At 40.1% G+C, this 24,372-nt stretch overlaps 1 protein-coding gene across 3 annotated transcripts in view; it reads right to left on the reverse strand.

Annotated features, from left to right (window-relative positions):
• Positions 1 to 24,372, reverse strand: part of LOC139468720 (allatostatin-A receptor-like) — a 50,282-nt gene that overhangs the window by 3,681 nt on the left and 22,229 nt on the right. Inside the window, exon 1 of one of the 3 annotated variants that reach the window (XM_071250846.1) lies at positions 18,272 to 18,496. The exons of 1 other annotated variant lie outside the window; for it this stretch is intronic. The gene's annotated coding sequence lies outside the window, so the exon portion shown is untranslated. Of the gene's footprint in view, positions 1 to 18,259; positions 18,497 to 24,372 lie in introns of those variants that run through there. One more of the 3 variants, XM_071250844.1, reaches the window with a different exon arrangement.

Here is a 24,372-nt window from a genome sequence, read left to right on the forward strand (position 1 = left end):
TCCTGATGACGTAATTGGAACACAGACGAAGAACTTTTAAAATGCAACATGTAGTTATGGACCATACAATGTTATTTTGAAAGCATTAGAGATGTCGCCTGAATGTATGTATATAAATGAAACACACAGTTGCCTACTATAGAAAAACACATATGTAATCAAACAGGATGACACGACGGTTGTCCGCTATATTTTACCACATGTATGGACCTATTCTGAGGACAGTCGTCGCTAATTGATATTGGATCTCTGTGGTCTAAAAGGTTATCGTAAACTTAAACAAATAACCCAGAGATTTTCACGAAAAGGATACATGTAAAAGGGTATCGTTGAATGTCAGCTTCTGGTGGATTGCATCATTTGAGGCCTTTCCTTTACTGCTTATTTATTTTCCAGTGTGAGAGTGCTTTGTTGTCATCGACCCTTTCAATTCAGACGACCTATTGATGGAATCGTGTTTAATGAATTTCCAATTTGTATAACAATAGCTGTCCGACCGATATCGATCTATATACATTTTTACGTAGCACATTTACGTTGTGTTTTTGCTATTTAGAATCGTAATGTATTGTAAGATATTAATATTGCCATGACAAGAAATACACATCTGATTTTCAAGAAATAAGGACGAATGAACACTTTTCGTCTAAATACATTTTTACGACAATCGTGTCATACTTAGTCCATTAACCATCATGGATGACATTTACAACCGTTTTCCACGTGATAAAAAAATAAATTGTTCAATCGGTTGAAAAATGTGATTACAACTGATGCGTTTTCTCTCGTCGTTGATTATTTTTTGAATGGCCCTCAGCCAACTGAAATGTACATCCGACGAGTGACATGTCTCATTACACGTCACCTGTATTAGTTAAACGCTTTAGATTTTCACGTTGGCAATTTATCCCACCGCCTCATGTTCGATTTACTGAATCTGTGTGGCTGATTTTGAACAAACGCTGCTCCTTGAGGCTGCGGTGGAACTGGAGCAGTAGTGACGAAGTGACCAGATGTTCCTCGCTGTTCCTGTCAGTATTCCTGATCATAATTATTGGTATGATCTAACACAACATCCAATCTGTGTCGAATAATCGCCTCACATATGTTTTCGTTCACAATATTCAAGTGGCTGAGATCGGTTTCACCAGTGTTAAATCACGACATGTTAGCTCAACGTAGTACCCAGTGTGACAAAGGGCATATACGGTTAATACTTTTGTAAAACCCAAGATCTCCAAGACAACCCAAGGGTCATAGTCTGGATGAATATTGGATTGAACTTATGGTCAGCGGATCCTGACACTTCTGATTTTAAAATAAGGATAAATATTTCTGTGCTTTAGACTTCATGAACACCAATTACACATTTAATATTTGACATCCTTGACTTTCATGTGCCGTAACGTTTACGTGGACAGGTATAATAATATGACATATTAAGCTAACATTTTACTACCATCCACTACTAGATGAGTCAGGTGGTAACTTATTGTGATATGAACTGGAATGTGTCACATGACACGAAAAACGTAAGGAAACACTTCATGCCTTGACCCAGTGGACATTTGTCACGTGGTGATCACAAATATACTCTTCAAAGAGTTCAGAACAATTTGTCAACAATGAAAGCAATCTGTTTACTGAGAAAAACTATGTAACATGAATGGCTTACTCACTGCTAACATCTATGCGATATATGGACAAGATGATAAGGCAAGAAGAAGGCGTCCCTATTGACACCATTTGTTCTCCCCTCCTAACAGATCTCTGATGTCCGATGCAATTTCATATTTTGACTTGTCTTTCATGTTCCCGTGTATGTTCAGATGAACTCTTGACATGTGTTTGTGACTGGCGCCCACCTTTTCACGAAAACCTGGTATCAACACTAGTTGATAGAGTAAGTGATTTTGAACACGCGTTTATTCTTTAGTCGGAATCATACAGTTAACGATTGCTTATGATAACGGAATGGGTTTTGTCACTTTTATTTACACTGAATCTCCGAGTGGAAGGACCAACCGAGTCGACACGTAGAGGGAGATTAGGCAGAGGCCAACTGGTCGACCTCATTGGTGTACATCAAGTGAGTGAGTGAATTTGCCAATATTGGAGTTATAAAACGGCGCGTCAGCTTAATATGGAAAGAAACCCAGAAGATGTGCAGCTCTTTATAAAACATTTACAAATTTGGTAAACCCCAAAACGAAGCATATGGTGCTGCATAACAAACTTATAACCTTAGTCAGGGCGAAACGGGAATCGAACCCACGATCAGGTGTCTCTCCATAGCGAATTGCGACGCCTTAGACAATTGGGACGCCCTTTAATTCATCTCATTCTAATGCAACTTAATCTGTAAACACACGTTGACTTACATATATGAGTTCCGCAATTTACGGTTACCCTTATCACAGAGAGAAAATGTCACTTTTACACTTTTTAACATGCACTGGGCATAAACAACCGCCGGTCAGGGAGCCCCTTTAAGCAAGCATCAGGGTGCACAATTCAACAGTATTGATTGATAAGACATAATTGTCTTTACTGTTACTCACAAACTTCTATAAATGCAAATCAAACAGTTCTTTATGCTTGTTGTTATAAGATTGTAAAAAGGTGAGACTCATTGAGAGAACAACATACACTACTGAACTTCAATACACAACAAGCTATCTTTTCAAAGTCCTTTCAACTGTCCTAAATCTTAAATACTTCCTGTTATCCCTTATTTTAGAATATCAATACACAGCAAGGTAAGATACTTTCCACATTCATTTCATTTCGATCGGAATGATATCTATCTTAAATAGATCTACGTCTTATCTTATCATACACTCTTAAAAAAAGAAACGCACAGGTAGTATGAAGTTCATTGAACCTGACTACACTAAAAATCCGGTATATGAATTGGAAATATGTTATTGTAAAATGTTAGTGGCCTGATATTCGACAAACGGTGCGTCAAAACGCAGCCATTGTTGATTTGCAAAGTCTTAAAGGGCATTGTTTTCACACTTGTTAAAAAATTGTCATGGAGGAAAATAGTAAAGCAAAATTCACGCGCAAGTTATGGCATTCGTAACTCGTTGTAGTGGCTATAAAAAGTTCAACGTCCACCAAGCCGCACACAGCTCGTGTCACGGTAGACTACCCTTAAAATGCCAACATCAACGGCTTGCCCTGGCCGTCGAGATCTCCAGATCTCAACCCAATCGAAAACCTCTGGGATGAACGCAATCGACGTGCACGTCCGAACACGCCGCAGACACACCCACAACTGACCAACGCGTTACAAGCAGAAGGGCGCAGAATTACGCAGGACAGAATTCGTACACTTATCCAGTCAGTGCCGATGAGATGCAGAGCCGTGATTGTTGCCCGAGGCGGTCACACGAGTTCAGCGCAACCTTGTGGCCTTATGTGACATGACAATGAACAGTTTTCGATGCCGTTGTACAACGACAACATGTGACTATCGAGCTCCAAAATTTCATATTTGTATCTGATATTTAATTAAATATATCGACTTTATTAAGTACAATACATATACTAAAAATCTACCACTGTAATTTAATAACATTGAAAGATACTAATCTGATTAAGTATCTATTTCAAATTGAAAGGATATAGTGGCAGTAGGCAAGCAGACATTCAGTTCATTTTTAATTTGAACTCCCGTTAACTGAAGTTTATAACGGAAAAGTCAGAACCGTTAATATACAACCGGTAACAGATGGTCATGAAATATGAATCACTAAAAAGAACTATCTCGAATTATACAGGTAATAATGTATAATATAATATTAATACTTGTGGAATTTACGGAACATAGTGGATAGTCTACTGTTAGTGAGTGTTTCAGGGGAACAAGCAAAAATATATGAAAGTGTCCAAAATTCGTAGACGTTGTACCACTTTTGTAAAAACCAACGAGGGCGGGTATTGGTGCTCACGGACTGAGGATAATAATCTGGGCGGACCGTGGATTCGAACTCGATGAGAGGATCTATGCTCGATTAAGGGACGCAACTCTGCAAAACATATTGCGATACACTTTAATTTGACACTCGTGCCCGTCAAGTGGGAAAAGATAAGCACGTCAACACGCATTGATATTTGAGATATATATATGACAATAATGTTAATCCAATGTTAGGGTCATTGCCTGTTTCCAATTAGCTTATAATAATTAACCCTGCTTGCGAAATGATGGAAGTATAAACTATCTTGTACGATCACATATGCTTACATTGGGGAATCTCTAACTCTGACCCAAGCCACAACCCCACCCCCACCCCCACACACATATACTACACCCGACTTCCACTCTAACGGAATGTGGCCTATGACACCCATATCAAATACCTCACCATCGAATAAAAGTTTCTTGTTTGTTTCCTTTTTAGCAACCATCAATCCAACATGGGTGTGTACTTTCCTTTTCCCAACAGTTTGTAATCGATAATATGTGACATTTCACATGGCTGTACATTATTCGCATTAAGGAATTTCTCATGAAAACTGAATGTGCAAAACCATCCAAGATGAGATCAGCGAGTCTGTCGTTTGGGTGTAACGCAGTATTTCAGTTAAATAACTGCATATATTTGCAGGCAGAAAGCCTTATAGTGACGTAGGTCATTGACGTTTACTACAATGAGAGTGACACAATGGAAGATGTGTATGGAGCTGACAAACAAAGGATCTGATATTCGAACCTACCATCAGCGAATCATAGCAAGACTAAGGAACACATTCTGGCGCCGTATCCGTCTGGGCCACCCATGCCCTCTCGAAATGAGAACACGATGCGACAATCCATGAGCTAACAGTGACCTTGCCGAGTGTGACGTGACCCAATCCAAGAAAACTGTATTGTGTTGATTTCACTGCTTCGGTTTGGAGGATACAGTAAACATGAACTTCTTAAGTGATCACACTGATCTCTCTTTTCCAAAACGCTAATGACAGGAAATAAGCTCAGCTGATCCATCGGGAAAAGCGAACAACGTCGAGTCCTCAGCTGCAACATCGACGGCAGTGGTTGGCTTTTATATGTCATTGCAATTTTCAGCCTAAAAACGACTATGCATGTTAATTACCAATAGTTAAAGGGCTTCTCATGCTGTTCTGCGTTCCTAGAGCCATGTTTACACACACCAACTAGCAGGAAGACCATAATTTATTGATACTGGGATATGGGATGTAATGATTGATCGAACTGCCGACGCATTGCAATTATCAATGGCCCAAGGCCAATACGTCGATGACAAGGTAAAACATCAATAGTTACATCGATGCAACGCTAAATCATCGTTGACAGATCTGATAAAATGAAAGAAAACATAAACTTATAATCAACAGCTCTGGATATAGGCTCCCCCCAACGTTAGTGTACGTTACTTGCAGTCAAGTAAATAGAGAATACCCCTCTTCTTATCAGATACCCTGCAAACGTTATTTGCAGTACAATAAACAGAGGGAAGTAAACTCCTTCTTATCAGATACCACACCAAACGGTACTTGGAGTTAGGTGAAAGTGTGAAAGAAATGTATGGTTCAGGATTGTTGAGGTACCAGCTCACGCAAATGTACGGTTGTCTGAACTTCGAACACCCGTTGATTCTCTGGCTGAAGGAATAGGGTTCAATAGGAAAAGCCATATCTCATTTGCTGAGTGAAGGTCTTCTATACCATCTAGGTCTATGTAAACATAAATGCCAAAGGGTAACTGTCACCAGGTATGACATTCACTGGTTCTTCACTTTGATCATGTCACAGTACAAGGCCATGTTTGTCAAGTCTACATATGGTATCCGCTGTGATTCTAAAAAGTGTTATTCCCATTACCTTCGTGACACATCTCTGTTTTATGGGATGCTTTTAATTATCCTGGGATGAGAAACTAATTGCTTGTGCCATATTGGCAGAAAGACCAGTGATGAACGGCCTACTTGTTGAAACATGGCTGCATGGAGGCGAAAACAAGTTGTCATATGGATGCAGTCGCGTGTCTAAAATAATATCAGAAATAAATGAAGATTGAAAATATTGGCCAAAACAGCCGGCTGATTATGACTTTAAATAGAACCTCTCAAAGACCCTCGAGAATGTATTTGGTTAAAATAAACGTCAAAGCAGACTAGCTCCCGTGGGCACCATCTTAAATCAGTCTCATTACTGCGAGTTTATTTGCCAGAGAATATTTCAAAGGACCATATCACTCACATGACTGGAAACTTACATATATCTTGTCTCGGCTTCGGTCGAGCGAAATGATTTCATCTGGTGCCGAAGGAGAGTAGTCATCCCATGTGACTCATAAAAGCGGTAACCCAAGAGTTTGCAGAAAATAGACGCCCTTTATGATAGGAATACACTATGATACGGCGGAGGATCCTGTGTTTAGAGACAACTCCAGCTCCAGATTATTATCAGTATATCATAAAATACGATGATATGATGCAGGTATTCGGCAAAGGATGCGACGTGGTGTAAAATTGTCTGTGACTGGAATAAAGACACAGGCTAGGATATGCTGAAATCAATACCTGGTGAAAACAAAGGACATTTTAAGCCTTTCACCCGTGCTCTAATCTCGGTATGATTTTATACCATCCCCGTGTGATTGAACCTTTGACTGTAAAAGAAAGCCTCCTGTCTTTGTGGGGTAGGCAGTTAGGAGACTGACGGTGTGTAATTAATGGTCTCGTTACGAATTGTTCTAGAAATGAAATACTCCATGTTACGCTCAACAACGACATCGTATTATTCTCCCGGAACGTTTCTACCCTTTTCGTTCCCTGTCTGAATACACTCACACACCCTTGTCATAAGTGCATTTTCTTTGGTCAACAACTTTCAGAAATATATGTACCTGATACACTTAATTTAAACATTAGATTTCTTCTGTTGGTCACCTACGGATTTGCAGGTGGTTGAGTGCCAAGAATGTGTCCTGTACGTAGCCATATCAGGGCAAATGCAATCTCACCTTGATCAGAAGGAACACTAAATAATCGACACATGGCAATAGGAGCCAGGGCGAGTTGGGAAGTGACAGTTCAAAATTCACAATCCAAATAACAGCGACAAAATCATTTACGTAATCACAAGAAAAGTCTACTAAAAGTAGAGTCCGCTGAACAATTCCGACCATATCACGAGCATATGTTTATGAATCACTATCAAATAGTGATGACGCCAGGTGTTCGCGAAAAGGCTACCATATTGTGCCCCACCGGTACCATCGTCATAAACAAATGCAAGTTCAAGTTGACTGTTTACCAAAAGCATTGCATTCTTGAACTGTGTTGATTCCGGGTCGGAAAAGGGGCCCATACCCCCCTGCTTGTCATACGAACTCACGCAACTTGAAATAGTTTGGTCAACTCTCTGTGACTTGTCTGCGTGAGTGTCATCTCGAAGTGGTGGGCCGTTGCTCATGCTTTCGGTCACTGGATGACCCAGATTCGATTTTCTACAGACCACCGTTATAAACCAAATGATGGCATGTTGCTGCTTGTGACGTTTAACAACGTTCACTCACTCACTCACTCAAATTACTACCCATCATTGCCAGCCAGCCATAGTCACCTGGAATGATTTAGCATGGGGAACTAGCAATTCATATATATTCATTTCTCCACTTGAAATATGCTCCATTTTAAGCATATTGTCGATTTTGAGCTGCCATTTTCTCTTCGAAATATAATCCATTCAGTTATAGAGCTAGTCAGTGGAGTAGATGTAAAGTTGCTGTTGCAATATGTCTGCTTCATGTGATGCAGGTCTTAGGCGTTTACCACTTTTGGTGAAACCCACGAGTTTAGGTATTGTGTTGACAGACGTACTTACGAACCTACATTTAATCACTAAGGGCAAAGGTTGGCAGAAAAAACATTTACACAAACCTGAAGGAATATTAATGCTGTTAAGTGAGCGGAACCCATGAAGGCGATGATTTCCCTTTGAGCAATATTCCAGCAATATTACGGGACACCAGAAATGGGCTTCACACATTGAACCCATGTCTGGAATCGAACCCGGGTCTTCGGTGTGACGAGCGAACACTTTAACCACTAGGCTACCCGACCGCCCCTTGTTATAAATCAAGCTGGAAAAGTATTTACAATGGTCATGCAGAGTTGTAGATTAGACAGTATGCATACAATATGCATAAATTGTCTCAAATATAATGAGATACCAGTTCAACATCTGGGTGTTAAGTACAATCGATTAAATACCGACAGCTGAAATCATGTGATAATGCGACATATAATTTTTCAAGTATGTCCTACAAAGCGAGTGTACACGGGAAAATATGACATATTATCAAACTGTATTTTGACAATTACACTGGTTCTACACTGATCAGCTGAACTTGTTCATATAACTACAATCATATAGTCTGTGACACCTGATATATACATGCAAAGGGTTGAAATAGTTTCATGGTGCATAATATCATATGGTCCTTAGGTAAAACTAGTCACTTCACCCCATCTCACAATTAATGACTGCATAGCTCACACAGTTTGCATACTAGTACGTTAGTGTCTGACGCCGCACAGCACCGTCCAGTGAACCAGACACCCCAGTGACCCGATAACTAATGTTGTTATTCTTTAATTATGTCTGCTGCGCACCAGTGTAGAGATTCTAAAGTTCACGGGTAAAGAGAAACACTTGAGAAAAATAATAATTGTGCAACAAAGTAGTAGCATATTTGGGGCAGTTTTAACACATCGGCTCGACCCGTGAAGATCCGGGGTGGAATAGGTCTTCAGCGACCCATTAGAGGTGACTGTGCTTGTTGTAAGAGGCGACTAACGGGATCGGTGGTCAGACTTGGTTGATGCATGGTAGGTGACTTAGTAAACAAGCAGTACATCGACCCAGTACAAATAAATAGGTGACGTCAACGCTAGAAAATAATCAGTCTCGGTTATCTGCCGAAAGCGATTCAATAGGGCTTAACTGGCAAAAAAGTGGTGAAACTACATGAATGGATCACTGAAAATTAGTGATGACATCAGGTGTTCGAGAAAACAGCCCTGCTCTAGCAGCATCACCCGTCACACACACAATTTACATAAAAAAATGGGCGACTAACGGGATCGGGTGGTCAGGCTCGCTGACTTGGTTGATGTATGTCATCGATCCCAATTGCATGGATCGATGCTCATGATATTAATCTGGTCCAGACTCGATTATTTACAGACCGCCGTCATATAGCTTGAATATTGCTGAGTGCGGCGTTAAACAACAAACCAACCAACCAACATAAAAACATGTGTTTCTTTGTTCCATTGAGCCAGTGTTCGTGGCATACAACGGGGGCCTGTAAGCAATCGAGTCTGGACTAGACAATCCAATGACACGATAACGCGTTGACAGATTGAAACAAAAAAACGATGTTAATTTGGAATTACGTCTGCCGCATACAAGTGCAAAGATTGTGCTGCTCACAAGTAAAGAGAAACTTAAGAAGCATGATTTTTGCAAACGATAATTGACAACGTGTTAAAATGGTCTTTGTTTTTACCAGATATGGATTTCAATGTATCTCAGTCGGTATCATTATTCCAGTCACAAACAATTTTACACTACATCGTATCCTTTACAGGATACCGTTATGTTGGTAAGTGGTTGACAAACAAAGACATTAGCTCTCTAGTTACCGTTATGGCAGCATTGAATCTGGAGGACAACGCATTGTATTGACTTCCATATCACGAAAAGAAAAAAAAGCTTTGTGACTGGAAGTTTGTCTGATCTTGTATGTTAAATGAAATAGAGGGTACATGACGGACAGCACAGTATCGATGCTTAATGGCTACAAATACCCTTGATGTACACAATAGATGACATCATGTGTGTTTAATATTGAACTATATGTGTCGGTTCAGTCTGGAATCAGACACCTCTGCAACCGATTTCATCATACATTGATGTACATTCAGCAATCAATACCTCATGTTGCTGGCAAATTGAATATAGCAATGCAGACAAACATGAAACGTCCCTGCAAAGGGTATTGTTAAAGTGACGAGTCGTTAGGGGGATGTCTGCTAGAACATGTATGAAATAGGAGTTAACAGTACTTTGGCTTTATTCCTACTGCTTGTGATGTAACTTTGACATTTGAAATGACGCTTGCAGTAGCATGTTGTCTAGCCAAACGTGAAGTCAATACGTTTGTCGTGATCGCTCACATAAATACCATGTTTAAGCTGTTTACTATTTTATAGAGATTCATCAAAACATACTTATGATATAGTCGGAATCGTACAATAGACTTTAGCGGAGATTTCCCGTGATCATGGAAAGGGTTGTGTCGCTTTTAGTGAACAATTGACTTGCCTTTGCATGTGTTTGTGACAGTTGTCCCCTGTGAAGTAATATACGCGCACCTTTTCACGACCACCTGGTATCATGACTATTTGATAGTGATTCATAAACACATGCTTAAGGTTTTGTCGGAATCGTACAATCGAATCTGCTTTTGGCAGAGATTACTTATGAACATTGAAAGGGTTTTGTCGCTTTTAAGTACATGTATCGCTAATCCCTGACTTGTCTTTTCTTTTCTGAAGATATCAATTACAGTGAAGCCTCGTACCTCTGAGGCCCGTTAGTCCGGAAACCTAGTCTTCAAAGCGATGTTGTTGGGAAAGTCTATATATACACCTGGGAAAGAAATAAGTAGCAATCCGTCCCTGTTTTCATGTATCCCGAAGCTACATGCATCTTTTGGAAATATATATGTATGAAATAGATCTCATTTTGATAAACTGCCCAAAAAGCTGATCCTGCTACCTGGTGTTAATACATTAGCACTATCAACGTTTGGCTTTGCTCTAAAATTTGAAGACATACCTATTCCTCTTTTGTTCTAGTTGTCAAAGCTCCATAACAGTCCGTACAACGAGCGATACATCGTAAGGTACAGTAAATGTACCACCGAATTCCTGTTTCAAAGATTAACCATAATCTTAATACAATCAAGCAATTACTGTCGTTATTTTCACAGAGATTAACTGACACAAGTGGAAAATATTCACGTGGATTCTTAAAACCTTAAAGGATTTGCTTGAACTTTTGCAAACCTTGAACTAAACAAGTTTATTTCTGTAAAAACATAAAACTCGTATCAACGTTGTGCACCACTATCCCAAATGACAAACGTGAAGTTAATTCCTTGATACATGGTGACGACCGATATACTTACTTCACTATCACCAAAGGTTCACGACAAAGAAAGCACTGGCATTGGAAGTTTTCTGAGATAAACTTTGAAATGCTGGACTTTCTTTATAGATAACAGACTTAGGCATCCCCATGGGCACCAATTATTCTTCCTCCCTAGCTGATAAGTTTCTGTTGAACGCCTCCGTGGTCTAGTATATACGGCGTCTGCCCTGAGAGCGGAAAGTCTGGGTTCGATCCCCGGCCATGTCATACCCAAAGACATTAAAATGGTACACTTGAAACAAGGACAGGTGGAGTCAGTATACTGTGGCTGACTGGGGTATAAAACTGCGACATGATATCTCAGTGACCTAGCAATAAAAAACCGGGATTAGTCCCGAGTGGTACAATTAAGCAACACAGACACAGACACGATCTCAGCACTAAGATAATCGTAACGCCCATACTTTAACATAGGCTTACAATAGTCTTAGCGCTAAGATCGCTTTGTGCAAGTGGCCCTGGTATCATCACTATTTGAGAGTGAATCATACACATATGTTTATGATGTAAATATTTGGAATAGTACAACGGACTTTTGAGATGTCATTTTACTTTTGTTTAGAATTTCAAAACCATAAAAGTACATGACATACTGGTAACATATGTGCATTCATATTTATCATTATTAATGTTTTAAACACAAACCTTTTGGAATCGAGATGTTAATAAAACTTAGAGTGAATGCAATTACTGTACGTGGTATTCCGAGAGCATGTGATCAATGTAATATTTCCACAATACTGGGGGCACGGGTGGCCCAGTCGTCTAAGGCGCCGCGATTCGGTGTGCAGAGTTACGTCCCTTGGGTACAACAGAATTATGGGTTCGATTGTGGGTTCGAATCCAGGTTCGCCCTGATTATGTTTCTAGGTTTGTCAGCACCATACCCGTGCTCGTGGGATTCACCGGAGTTGTACACGTCCGAGACCTGCATCACTTCGGACTTTCCTCCCACATTAAGCTGACACGCCCTGATTAACTGGAATACTGTTCAAAGCGGCGTTAAACCCAACTCACCCACTCCACAATACTACCAGTAGACCTTCGTTCGTTACTGTATTAGCTATATAACAATTACAATTGTCCACCAACATCGATATACCTTGATGTACCATCACCTGTATTGACTATCTACCGCGGGCAAATATATATTAACTATATTGCTTGCAATGAATACCAGGGAATGAATCCGATCGCATACAAACTATACAAATAATTAAAAATAACCACTTGTGATATATAGTATTATAGTAGAAAAAACACATGTTTTATTGTTGAGTGATGGAATATATTTGTGTGCGAGATTGGATTGTGGATGATCAAGTGTGTATTTCTATTCTTGTCAAACATTTGTTCATCTGTAACAATTAAAAGAGTTTTTCAGAACTAAAGTATGACCTTTGGGAGCATCTGCATTTGAGAATTCAATTTTGTTTAAATTAAGCAAAAATTAAACGTCTCACAAGGAACATTGTCAGTCTAATTTAATACGAGTACAAACCTTTATAGAAAACATTATGTAAGCTTCATGTGCGCGTGTCCTTTTCCCGATGGTTTTATACACGATAAACGTCGATATTTCAGAACTTGCAACAATTGACGTTGAATATTGCCACACGTGAGCAATATGACTATACTACATTACCTTTTCAATCGTCAGCTATACTAACGTATTATGCTGAGTTACGCTGACTTGTTAAATCCCTTGCTAGATAATGCATACAATGAGGCGAACCCAGATCTGAATTAATGCCCGTTTTATGGTCCATTTCGTCCAACATGGATAAAGGAGTACCAGTATCAGATACGTAGTATTCAGATGTAAAGGCGGTAACGACAGGTGATGAAGCAAAGTAATGTTAGTTTCTCTGTATTCCCATGAGCCTGTCGATTCCAAAGAGACCCTTTAATTACAGTGAAGGGACGAACATTGACCAGTAGCGTAATAAACGCTCGTGTTTCTTGCTGATCCAAGAGCATTAAGCTGGGACACTTTCAGGCCACCTTCGACGTTTGATATTAGTCGTTCCATAAATTCATGAATAAAATGCTTATGGATAATCAATACAAGGTGGTTTGCAACAGTGATTCTTCCGATCCGTTAATCAGCATAGGAACCGTGATTTGTATGACGTTGTTGGCATATATTTACATTACACAGTCGATCTACACAGAACGGAAGGGGATCATGAGGAGAATCTATGTGTGCTTTTGTGTTTGACCTTGCGTCTGTGGTAAAAAGGAGGATGGGTAATAGGAGAGAGAGAGAGAGAGAGAGAGACTGACAGAGAGATTGAGAGAGAGAAAAGAGAGAGTGAGAGAGAAGAGAGGGGTGTGAAGAGAGACAGAGAGAGGAAAAGAGACTGCGAATCAGCGAGAGTGAGAGAGAGAAGACAGAGAGAGAGTGAGAAGAGAGACAGAGAGAGTGAGAGGAGAGAGAGAGACACAGAGGGAGAGAGAGAGAGCGGATGTTATTGGTGGTTGGTGTCTGTGTATTGAGAGATTGAGAGGTCCAGCGGGGTTTCCTTGGGTAAAAGCTTTGATATTGTGATTGTTTTGAGGAGAGCGTGCACATTTGGACGGATCGTGCGCGTTTGGTCAGAACGTAGCTTTAAAGTCAGTATGTCAAGCATGGTACTACCCCTTGTGTGTGAGGGAAAAATCTAACCAATGTCGTTAACCAATTTAGTCGCTCCAAAGAAATACTAGTATGTGATTTGAACTCATGACTAGAGGATCTTTGCCTGCCGCAGCTCTGTGCACGACGTAAGCCGTTGAAGATGTAGTAGAAAGGGTAGACAGTAAACAAGCTAACCGCGTTACTGGTGATGATAAAGTCTGCAATGCACTAGAAAAACATTCGTAGCAGTCACACCGATGGCAGTGTCAAACAAGTCACACTCACTCCATCACTCACTCGCATACACACGTATTTCATTTCCCACTCTCTCGCACACTAATACATTCCATAGCTCACTCGCGAACACACTCACTCCATAACTCACTCTCTCGAACACAACACACACACTCCATCACCCACTCTCTCACACACAAATACATTCCATCACTCTCGCATACATACTCTCTCCATAATTAACTCACTCGCACACAAATACGTTCCATTACTCTCGCATACATACTCTCTCCATCACTAACACTATCGCACACAAAAACATTACATCACTCTCGCATGCATACTCTCTCCATCACTAACTCTCTCGCACACAAATACGTTCCATCACCCTCGCATACATACTCTCTCCATTACACTCTTTCCGGCTCACAAATAAATTCCATCACTCTCGCATACACACTCGCTCCACCACTCTTTGATATTAATGCTTGCATACACTCACTCTCACACACACAAACGCACACTGACACTCAGGTTCGTTTTCTCGTTCAAATGCGCACAACCGCAGTCGCACAACAGATGTTGAATATATTTTAACGCCGCTTTAAACGGTATTTCAGTCACACATCGTACCATCTTCTGAAATTTATACCCTTCACACCAATGATATATTCATAACCGGGGGACTCTGGAGTACTGGATCAACACCTACGGTAGTATTTCTCACCACATGTACCACGTGTGTCAATTGTCAGTCACTGCCATCAAATGTATTATTGGCATAACATCGTTACTCGCGTAATATTCCTCGATTACTGTGCATAACCGATAATTTTGTATGTGTCAAAAAAGAATTATTGAACAAGAATATCACAGCTTGTTGCCGCCGCACCATATCAGATATACATGTATCATGCTGTCCATATCTATTAAACAACACATGTGTTACAGGTGAGGTGGTGAAATAACGGTTAACATCGCATTCAGATAATTGCAATTAAATGTATACAGCGACGTACATGCATACACACGAGCGTGGGTGTATGTGTATGTGTATGTGTGCATATGTGTGGGTGTGCGGCTGCTTGTACTAACACAGTATACTGACTCCGAGCGCCAGACAGGTTAACAAGAAGTACCCTCTTTTAACGTATTCTGGCCGCGGGATCCAACCACCGATCTTCCTCTCTCCGGGGGGTTCGATCCCCGGCCGCGTCATACCAAAAGACGTTAAAAGATGGTACTTGTTGTTACCCTGTCTGGCACTCGGCATTAAGGGGTTAAAGCAAGGACTGGTCGGCTCGGAGTCAGTATACTGTGTCTGAGTGGGGTATTCATGTTATACTGCGGCATGGTATCTCAGTGGACTAGCACTATAAATCGGCATCAGCCGGACTAGTACAAGCAGCCACACACACACGTGCATGCACGGCGCTATATAAGTGCAATAATCTTGGACGCGACGTTAAACCCAATTTCACCTCACCTCACCTCTCTCCGGGGGGGGGGACGTTCTAACCACATACCATGGATACAGTGTTTTACGTCGATCTAGTCATTGCCGTAGTATTGATTCATGCTTAGTTTTAATGCAAATTTTAACGTTCACGTTTCAGTGGATACATCCTCTATCAACATGCAATCAAAATATAATTCAGGCAACATATGTTTTGGGGACAATAGGTCGATTCCTTTTTCGTTTGCTTTTGAACAGGATAGTTTATGTAGCCTAGTGAACCTTATAAACACGAATACAACCGACAAATAATTCTTTTTAGCTCACATGTTCCGGATCCATTAATTTAATCAGTAAATAACCGCTATTATACTGTGCTAACAAAATGAACGACGTCATTTTAATTCAATACTTACCCGATAAAGTACGCCGATACGTCATTCAACCTTTCAGAACACATGTTACTCGGATCAATTATGCAGCGGTGCAAGTGCTGTGACTCATAATAAGATATTCATTTTCGATCATAAATATTTTTTAACAATCGTTGCGTTTTAACTCGAATATCACGTTATTATAAGCACCCCTTACTGAACATGTTACATCGGGACGATAGTCATGACATTGACTTATGGATCACAAACATACATTTCCGATGTTGAAACTAGCCATGTGTATGCTAGTCAGGTAGCTAGTATGATAGTACCTATTATATACACAATAATTATTTTAGGGCAGCTCAACGTTATTTTAAAGCAACGTTCTGTCACCAGTACATATAAGACGCACGTGCATTTTGATATTGATATCATTTTTAACTTTACATAAATACGTTGATTGGAATTGCAAAGATTCATTCTTATAATTACGCATTCAACATATGTGAGGTCAAATCAGCTCCGATGACATCATACCTGCTTTTGCCAATTCGTAATGAGGTGAATCGATTCTCTGTAGCTCTTTATCACAGGACAACAGGTCACATCACAATACAATACATAGATACAAAGAGCGTCTACTATAAACAACATACCCTTTACATAATGATTTCACCAAAGTGGTAAACGTCTGAGGCCTGGACCACTTAGGGTTTTCCTCCCACATTAAGCAGACACGATATAAATGGAATATTATTCAAAGCTGCGTTAAAACTAATTCAATCACTCACATAATGAACCAATATCAATTTATCAAAAGTTTTGTTTTATGAAATTATTTGAAAGTTAATCACCAGTTTGAACAGAATTCTCTTTAAATTAGAGAATAACCGTTTCCAACCGTTAACATTCTGTTGGAGTAATCATATTATCCTTTTCGGTGGACGGTTCACAGGTAGACAGGTAACATTGCAAATGGGCTTAACATCATTTAAATAATTCAACCTTTACCGCCCACCGTCAAACAACCACACTGAGTATTCCCACATAACGGTATATCGCACCTTTATGAAACACGTACTTTGACATTTCCATAACCGTGTGTGGAATCAATACTACACTTCTTCTTTTCGAAGCACCAATAGATACGAGTACACACCACCGGTTGCAACGACTTTGTAATGAATCTGTTGCAACACAATTAAGACCAAACCATTTTATCATCGTTAACTGAAATGATAGCATTCAAGGCTGCACTTCGTGACCAATGTCGACAAGTAGAAGCTGGGCACCACTGATATACGAGCAAGGGATAATGAATTTCTAAAGAATCCGTAAAAGTATGCCTGATCATTGTACACATTGATATCGCCCAGTTCCATCTATATACTCTATTCACTGATTCTTTCGGTGTATCTTGTTACATACAGTATAGATTTCATTGGTAATGTCCCGCAGCGTTACCGCGTGGTTCAAATTTCTATTGCACGTCCAGATTTGGAAGTTGACAGTAAGCCTTGAGCGAAAAACCTCAACTCGATACTGGACTTAATCCCCTTGGAGGCTATCGTTCCAACCGAGTTCTGCATTAAGGATATTCGTCAGTGTCTACGAGTCAACCTTAACTGTAAGTGTAACGCTGTGATAACATCAGCTGGTTCACACACTTGACTTTCGGAGAAAGAAGTGAATATGCAACTGGAGTGTCACTGTCGTTCAATTTATTATATTCTACGTAAGACGAAAAACATTAAGTATAGAACCTATATACCATATATGCATTACAGAAGCCTGGTGCCATGGTATGGCTAGCTATAAGGGTATTTCTCTGACGTTCGTTATGCCATATTCCACATCTTATATCAAGTATCAATACACGGTGGAAATGAACTAATATGGCACATCGTCCATGTACAAGATGCACTTTTAAACGATACAAGAAGCTGTATTTAACATCTGATATTATAGTATCGAGAACGTTAGCTATAAAGCTATGTTACCAATGCATCTGTACTATTTTATATCTTGGAATATCATTTCCCTGTCGCTCTTTATGTACTATTTAACCGAAGCTATTAAATATTCGATACACTGTTGCTGTTTATATACTTTATGCGCATTATGCAAAGACATAATTCCAATCAGCTCCTTAAAACCGATAATTAAACTTGATGGTTTTCTTTAACGGAACGGAAGGGTGCTTCCACTTGAATAGGAACCGTTTTTGCCTTAACAAGAAAAATAAACAAAAAAGCTCTTACCGACAGCCCAATACCACAATTAAATGACAAATGAGAAAACTATTCCTACCTGTCCACGCACCTGTTATATGAATGGTCCCAGTTCCTTTACAGATCGTGACTACTGCCACGAACAGCACAGAGAGGTGGTCGTCTCTCTCCGACTGCTGACAACCAATGAACGACAGCTAGTGTGTCGACGCTAATCCATATCCACCGCACTCAAGACAAATCAGCAAAATTATCATACAGAATGAGATTAGGAGGGCTCCCTTGGAAGATCTAGCCTCTGGCTCTTCCGAACCGCATAGGAACCAAACCTAATTCGAGGGTGAAAATTGGGCTGGTAAGAAATTACGGTACTGCTTGAGCAGTCCGAACTAATATAAAAGTATTACTGGCGATCCAGGGCTCTGCTGCATGGCGAGAACGCGGGCTTCCTCAATGTCCGTGAAAAAATCAATGACTTTTGTTAGCTGATCCTTCCTAAGAGCACTGATGACAGTTGAATGGTAACTTAAGTTTGAAATTTAGTTTTCACGGTTTGATTGGCCATAATGTCTAAATACTGCTGGATGAAGTACCAGCCTGTTGGCCCTTAATAGGTGGATACCTGGCGGTTCGGCAAGGCGAGTACTGCAGCGTTGATGTCAGTGTGTACATTTCATTTCTAACCGCTACAGCAGAGAGACACAATACAGTCAGTGTATGTCTTGGTTGTTGCTGCTCTCGGCCTGAACTACTGAATTACTGAAGTAGCAGATTGGTCATGTTGGTGTCCGCGCGTGTGCGTGTAATGCATGTTTTCGCACGTGGTGTGTTGGGGGTGGGCCGTTGGTGCTGACGGGTAAGTGTGGGTGGTAGTGGATGAGGGGGTATGGGAGAGGGGTTGAGTGAGGTAGGGATGGTTCTGAGCAAAGACCGTGTTATGATTTTAACAATGATGCCACAGTCAACTAATAACATTGCCGTCATAAGCAGCTGACTAACACAACGCGTTGTGATCATGTGATCAGTTGCAGGTACCATTCCGTCTGAACGCCAGCTTGTTCACTGGCATATACATAATACATACTATGACCGTTACACAGAATGCTTTCCACTATAAATGGAATAACGATATCGGTGAAATAACATCTGTGTAAACAGTCGATGAATAAATTACCGGAAGGCTTACATTAATAAATATATCGATGTTTTAACATTCTAAATATTTTTTGCTTACAGATTAGGTTGATGTTTAGATATGTTACCCCGTGTCTCAGTTTAACCAACCCTTTCACTAGCCCCCCCCCCCCCCCCCCCCCCAACCCCACCCCTGTCTAATCTTCAGTCTTATTGTAGTCCGCCATTCGCTATCCTACCCTCCCATAGGAACCCTCTCTTCCAACATTCTCTTTCCCTACCCTTGTTTTACTTCTTTGCCCGACAGCTCCAATAACCGTCTCCGTGGTGTAGTGGATAAAACGCCCACCTGGAGAGCTGGAGGTCAGTGGTTCGAACCCCTGACCGCTTCATAACAAAGGACGTTAAAAGATGATACTTATTGTTACCCTACCTTTCGCTCGACATGAAGGGAATAAAACAAGTATTGGCCAACTCCATTCGTCTTTGTCGGAATTGGGTATCCTTGTAAACCGTATATTAGTTTGCTGGCACGATAACACCGACATACGTGCGGATTAGTACACTCAGCCAGACACACGTACATGCACGTCGCTATAAACACGTTCACGTAAGTGCAATATTCTTGAACGCGACGTGAAACTATATTTCACCTCCACCATCTCACTGGTCAATTAACTTGATATTGAAAAGTGGGTGAGAGGACGTTGTTCAGTCAGCACTGTTTCGGATACAATAACTAAGACTAAACAACTGACTGAAAATGCAAGCCTGACTACCCGATACAAGTAATCACCATTTACAGAATTGGGTGCTGGGAGCTACGTACTTTGACCGGTGTCCAAATGAAAAAGGTTGATGCCAATACAACATTGTATATAGAAACACGATGTCGTACATGCAGAACAAAATCAGTCTGTAAAGAATTATAAGATTATATTTTAATTGTTCCAAGAAACATACACCATCGAGATATTGACGTCGGATCACGGGACATCCACTTCCATTTAGCTCCCGAGTGCCACAACGCTCCCGTTATACTGACAACTGAGATTCTCATCACTTCTCGTAGTACCGAAATCATCCTAGCCACACGACAATGAAACACCAATCGATAATAGACTAATACTTGTGAAATCAGTTCTGGAGCAAATCGAAACAATCAAGCTGGTCTGTCTCTCTTGAAAACTAAGATCTTTAAATTTCATTAAAATGTTTAAACCAACGAATGATTAAACAATTGACCATTGTTCAGAACGTGGATGCGAGTCTAACTTAGTTTGACGTCTGTGAATTCAAATGGGACATGGTGAAAAGACAAAGTCAAAGTTTCATTCAAACAAGTGACAGGATCACAGCAAAAGGGAAGTAAGGTTTATCAATCTGGATCCGCGACATGCTTGATATATCTCCAGGAGCAGGACTCCGTTGTGAATGGTAAACAGTTAGAGTAAATACAAATAAATGAATTATTAATATAGTTTCAAATCCTGAATGCGCACATATTGAAAAGAAATAACCGCTAAATATCAGTACACAGTCGGGTACGGACCTATTTCGCGTCCTTGAGCATGTTTAATACGGATCATTATGTCCGATCTTTATTAATTGACTGTACGATATATATTCATGCATAACATTTAAACCAGTGGCGGTGATAAAATAGTCGAAAATATTAATGTTCACATGTGTCTGAACGAATACGAATCATGGTTTTATTTTAGAAAAGGAAGTGTTGAAGGGTTTGGGCAGGAGCACCATGCCAACTTGCCATGTGATTAAGAATTATATCATGAATTGGTTAGAAAGGGACAAAAGCTAACTGTAAATGTTCATAAATCAATCATCATTTAGAAGAACATTTTCGAAGTGTGATTAAAAAACTGAGTTGCCTGATCGTGCTAAACACGTGTTCTTTAGGTTGTCTGGTCTTTATGTTTTTTCTGCGAAGATCGTTAAACATTTTCTGCTTGATTTTCTTCCAATTTCGATTCCTGGAAATAACTTGAGTCTCTTCACCTACTTGAACACCTTTAGAAAGTTAAAGTCCAAATAAGTGCACTAAACAGGGCTGGAAAAGAAATCGAAAATGCTGTCTAAGCAGCAGCATCTACAGCGTCATACCTAAATGCCGTTCGCGTTGCTTTGAACTACTCACGGTCCAGATAATTCACACAAAGCTCCAGCTCACTTTTCAAACTGAATATATTTTTAACTTTATGCCTTGAAGAAATCGGAATCCCCTAGTTGTAAGAAGTACTTTCAAAACGTTTTCCACTCAATGAATCAAGTGGTTCCATTAAAAACTCGAAACTGATGTTTTTGCAGCATCGCCTACAACGGCCGCGGGTGATTGCCTATCCCGATGCACAAGTCTGAAAATACCTACGGACATTAATTATTCATCTTCTGAGATGAAAAGTTTTAAAATTTAAAGTTCTTGTAACTTTTTTTCGCAAAAGAAAAGAATGTTGGGTTTGTGAACAACACCCGCATACAAATTCGGTTAAATTCATTTGTTGTTGAGCAAAGAATTCCAAGAGGTTTACGAATGAAGATGGACGACGCGCCAGGAAATAAAGCTCAAATGAATTCCAACCGGCTTCATGTCGAGCGAGCGACATGAATCAATCCACACTTTATGGTGATTCATGACTTTGAACAGTCAGTTCACAATTACACCAATTGAAAGTAGCCTTGACATATTTCTGAAACAGCTAAATACGGAGTAAATACCTTTCTCTCACTCGAACACTCATTATGTTGTGAGCGAATGATCTTGTGACACCATTCAGGAAGCGTATAAAATGTCAGATGCACCAGTACACAGCTTACACCACTCCAGGGAAATATGGGATGATGAAATATGCATCAGCTTATTTTAACATTGACATGGATTAGTGCATTGATTTCCTGTCTGTCTAATGATTCGGATTAATGTAAGCTTAGATCAGTTTTAGAAAGCTATGGTGGCATAAAGATTTTACTAAATATAAAACGCCAATGCCAGAGAATAATCAGTCTCGATTATCCACAGCAGCAGATTCCAATGCGCGTAAACGACAAAATAGCAGTGCAAATGATATGAATGGATCACTGAATGTCAGTGATGACACCAGGTGTTCGCGAAAAGGGTAATCAGGTCCTCCTCTACCGGTAGCACCCGCCACTCACACAACACTAAAAACGCAGCTTTAAGCCTATATTTCCCACCATAAAGGGATATATCTCCACTACATATGACGGAGGATGTTACAGCCATTGTCAATGAAATATAAGTATTGGTATCCATGCTTTTTGCACACGCCACATGTAAACATCAAAATGCAAAAGTAAACAAAACATTTCAAAGCCGCAAATATAGGTAATACATCACATGATGATTAAATTCAACAACATTCTTCAAATGACATAAAGACATGTTTGAGGTATTAAAGCAGCATACCACACACTTGTCGATGTTTCTATTGTACTGCATCATAAGAAGAGCTTCAGTTTCATTGGCATGCAACTAATATGGTGCCCTCTCGCGACACCACAAAAACCTCTTTCTTCTCACGATCATTATTACAAAAGCTACACGAGGAGTGAGTGAGTATTCAAGTTATATCACAGCGTGTCAGCTTAACGTGGGAGGAAAGGCCGAAGTGATGGAGGTCTTAGACGTTTACCATTTCCGTGAAAGCCACATAATCTGGGCGAACCGGGATTCGAACCCACAATCTGAGATTTCTGGCGTGGCCAAGGGACGCCACTCTATTCAACGAATCACGGCGCCTTAGACGACTGGGCCACCCGTGCCCCCGCTTCACGAGGAACGGTATTGCAGTTACATTGGGCTTTAGTGAAAACCTTTCCTACTGCCATGCTGTAATCGTGTTTAATATGACTTTTCCGCTTAAGTAGATGATTAATCTTTTTCAAAAGCAATGATAATTGGTATAATGATCAAATTGTTATTTTAAGCACGCTCAGAGGTTTCTTTAAATTACACGTCAATGACGTCCGTGATCTTCTGGGGCCTTGCACGTGATGGAAAACAGATTCATTGATGTGTACAGTGACAATATGAAAGGACGTAGCTGGAACTCAAATTCCAACACTTCTAAAACACTTGATGTAATCGATATTTCCTTGAGAAGAATAAGCACAAGGGGAACCTCTTCAAGTGATTGGTATGAAACATAACTGTTTAGTCAGTTGCGACTGGATGTTCGAAAGCGTAGGTGAAGATATCATCTAGAGCACATTGTACGTGTCAATAGCAATATAGAGCCATTGGTTTATGATCTATTTTCGCCACATCGTGCTCAGCAATACTTACAATTATACCATGCCGAAGCCTATACTTAAAACCTGTTCAAAATATGCGAACACATATTCCTCTCTATCCATTTTACATCACTCTGAAAAGCACTTTGCCGAACAGGAGAGTGCTGATTGCGTCACTTGTCTCGGTTTGACAGTGACAGGGATTTAAAGATTCGTCTTTCAGATCCCCTAAATCTACAGCTTAGTCTGCTGTTTTATTTTAGAATTCGGTAAAGTATTTGTGAATTTTCAATAAACCAAATTACAAAAAAACACCACAAAAAAACACTTCGAACATAAAATAAATCTCTTTAGAGACATAATATCCTTGTGAGAACTTGCCAATGTGCCAAATTGTCCATGATATTAAATTTATGTAATGCATTATCAACTTGGTAAAACTTCATATACTGAAAGAGCCTTCATAATATGAACGACGAAGATAATCAGCAAGAAGGATGAATACACGAGCATGATGGACCCTTTGGCACGAGCAAATAAAACCCCTGCCAGTACCTGATGGATGAACTTCACGCGTGATAATACCTGAATATAAAGGTGAAATTACCGGAACTGGTAGAAGTAATTAAAAGGTTCACGTCTCTGGTTTAGACATCAAGTCTGCAAATCTGACACACCTTCCGCCTTCATCTATCACGTAATAGAGTCATTACCAAGACACGGTGGTTCTCATGGATGCCACAATATGAAATGACCGCATATTATATTTCAAGAGTAGCTGTCTTT

The sequence above is a fragment of the Haliotis cracherodii genome, unplaced genomic scaffold (assembly GCF_022045235.1).
Source record: "Haliotis cracherodii isolate W230 unplaced genomic scaffold, xgHalCrac1.p SCAF_2, whole genome shotgun sequence".
NCBI classification, from domain to species: Eukaryota; Metazoa; Mollusca; class Gastropoda; order Lepetellida; family Haliotidae; genus Haliotis; species Haliotis cracherodii.